The sequence below is a fragment of the Mesocricetus auratus genome, unplaced genomic scaffold (genome assembly GCF_017639785.1).
Source record: "Mesocricetus auratus isolate SY011 unplaced genomic scaffold, BCM_Maur_2.0 Super-Scaffold_100026, whole genome shotgun sequence".
NCBI lineage: Eukaryota > Metazoa > Chordata > Mammalia > Rodentia > Cricetidae > Mesocricetus > Mesocricetus auratus.
The window spans coordinates 2756270-2759534 of NW_024429207.1; the positions used below are offsets into that span (position 1 = coordinate 2756270).

Consider the following 3265-nt stretch of genomic DNA (forward strand, 5'->3'; position numbering starts at 1 on the left):
CACATATTACATCAAAAAATTCCTTGTATACATTCTAAAATAGGTAAGTGTAATTACTTGGTTAGCCTTAAAAACCCATAATAACAAATATGCGCAATGTTCTCTATTAAATAGAGAAAAAGATTCAGTGACATTAATACCAATATAAAAGACAGGATTTATAAAAACATTAACAGTAAAAATTATATAACAGTCCTCCTTATTTTAAAAATAATGTCCAAAGCATCCCACTACTACCACACATTATGCAGTTGAGTTTCTGCATTTGGGGAAATCACAGAGAGAGCATATAGATTGCAACGGGTAAGCCTCATCCTGGGAAAAACTTCATCTTGGTCATGGTATTACCCCTTCCTGGTAAGCATGACACTATGGGGAAAATTAAGTTGCATAATTTGTACAGCTTATATGTCAGTTTTTGTGAATGCACTTGTTTCCCCTAAATTATTCTGGTAGATAATTCTAGAACACAGGCTTGTCTATTTAATACACATTTAATACTCCTGCTAGATATTAGCAAATTGTCTTTACTCGCCTCCTGCCTTGTTTCTGTTCCCAGAGATATGCCTTTGATGAGACTCTGTTACTCTTTGTAAATTGAGCATATGATTAATCTCCATTAGGATCACTCCACCACTGACACTGTCCCATCCACACTCTCTACATTTTCAGTGCACAGGTTATTTTTTACTCTGGAAAGTTTAGAGGCGTTCAGCATATGTTAGACGTTTACTAAATGTGCGAAGCCCCTGAGTTTATCCACCTTTCTCAACTACTTTAATTATTTTCTGTGGTCATCACTTGCAAGAGATGTGATATATCCTTTACATTACTCTCGAGTTTTTGTGAATTCTACTTACACTAACTTTATCCAGTAAGCATCTGAAAATAAATGTTGAGACTTTTTCCACATTTTGAGAAAGCCCTCCTTCAGTTTGTGACATTTGTCTATTATGTGTGTGCTTTCTCACTTATTAAAAGTAAATTGCTTGTTTCTACTTGAGCTATATCCTTACATTGATTTAATGTCTTGTACACAAGTGTAACCCGTGCTAGATGAGGAAGTAAGAAGCCTAAATGCATTGCTATATCACTACTTTGTTTTGGTGACAAATGTTTAAGTTAAAACACTCTAACACAGAGAGCCAATACTTCCTACATAGTTCACTTTCAGTGTTGACAGTAAAAAACATGATGGCATTGTGTTATTTGTCATTGTCACAGCTTCGTAGATGTTTCATGGGAACGTTTTGTGGTATTCCTTTATCAGTAACGTTCAAAAATTAGCCATGTGATGATAAGGAAGGGGTTTTACAACATGTGTTGAATTTACTAGTTAATAATATATATTCAAGGACTTGCTCTGCATACTTCCCTTTTTAAAAAGGATACCATACTAAATATATGAATATACTTTCAAAATATTCAAGAAAAATATGAAACATAATTATTGAGTTATAAAGTCACTCTTTGATTTTCAATTTTAAGTAAACTTGCTGAAATTTCATTTGTGCAAAAGCAATTTGACTTTCAAGATGGGGCAAATTGTTCTGTTCTGTAACTGTCTGTACATTTTGATCTAAGAACAAAAAGAAAGTTTTAAAAAACATTATGTAAAATAATATAGTTTGCTTCCATATTTAAAGACTTGCTCCTAATTTCTATTGAGGTTCAAACCATACTAAACATATCTGCTTCCAATTATTATACCACAAGATCTAGTGATTCCACTCTTAGACAAATACCCAAAAGATACACATTCATACAAAAGGACATTGGTTCCACTATGTTCATAGCAGCATTATTTGTAATAGTCAGAACCTGGAAGCAAGCTAGATGTCCCTCAACTGAAGACTGGATAGAGGGAATGTGGCACATTTACACAATGGAGTACTACTTAGGTGATAAAAACAATGGAATCTTGATATGTGCAGCTAAATGAATGACACTAGAAGAAACCAACCTGATTTAGGTAGCCCAGTCAAAAAAGACAAACAGGGTATGTACTCACTCATACGTTGATTTTAAACATGAATCAGGGGAGTGCCAGCTAACAGTCCTAACTCTAGAGAGTCTGGGAAACAGGGAGGACACTAAAAGATATATGCATGTTTTCCTGGAGAATGGGAATGGGACAGGATCTCCTGAGCTGAGACAGAGCATAGGAAGAGGGAGTGGGAGCAAGGAGAATGAGAAAGGGAGAAGAGGAGGTGAGAGGAGGACATAGAGGTGCAGCAAGTTTGATTTGGAGGAAGAATAGAGAGCAGGATGAGAGATACCATAATAGAGGGACTCGTTATAGGTTTGAGGAGAAATCTGTCACTAGTGAAATGTCCAGAGGTCTACAAGGATGACACCAGCTGTCAATCTAAGCAATAGTGGAGAGGCTACCCTAAATATCCTTCCCTGATAATGAGATTGACGACTGCCTTGTATGCCATCCTAGTGACTTCATCCAGTGGTTGATGGAAGACAAGGCTGATACACAAAGCTAAACACTAAACTGAACTCCTGAAACCCAGTTACAGAGTGGGATAAGTACTGAGGAAAGAGGTCAAGAATGTGCCGGTTGAAACCTACAGAAATAGCTTACTGAACAAGGGGGATCTCATGAATCCCAGACTAATGTCTGAGAGGCCAGTATGGGACTGATCCAGAACTCCATGAACCTGGGTCTCATAGAGGAGGTCTCGTTAATCTATGGGACCTCAGATAGTAGATCAGTATTTATCCCTGGAATCTTCATGGACTTTGGGAGCGCATTATACATGGAGGGAGGCTCTCTCAGCCTGGACACAAGGGGGGAAGGCCTAGGACCTGCCCAGTATGTTATGACATATTTTGGGGATCCCCCATGGAGGGCCTCACCCTCTCTGGGAAGCAGAAAGGGGATTGACTAGGGGAATAGTGGGGGGCAAGGAATGCAGGGAGGTAGAAGGAGCTGAGATTGACATGCAAAGGGAGCTTATTTCTAATTTAAATAAAAAGAAAAACCTTACCATTTACAAAAGATACAACACAATTTACAAAATTTGTTTCATTAAAATGCTAAATAATGCTTTAATGAGACACAAATCTAATAACCATCAGAACTGATATTTTTCCTATTATTTTTGGTTAATACCATTTTTCATTGGGAAGTTTCCTAAAGATTCATTAATACATCTTCACAAATAAAATAAAAGTCAAAAAATCAGCATTTAGAAACCTGGAAAAATAAATCTGATGTTCAGATTGTATAAATTTAAGTAAATTACAGTGTTAT

The 3265-nt window shown here is 36.7% G+C and overlaps 1 pseudogene; it reads right to left on the reverse strand.

The window, feature by feature from the left end:
- Nucleotides 1-210: 210 nt before the first annotated feature.
- On the reverse strand, nt 211-365 carry LOC121134207 (annotated as a pseudogene).
- Nucleotides 366-3265: the final 2900 nt, after the last annotated feature.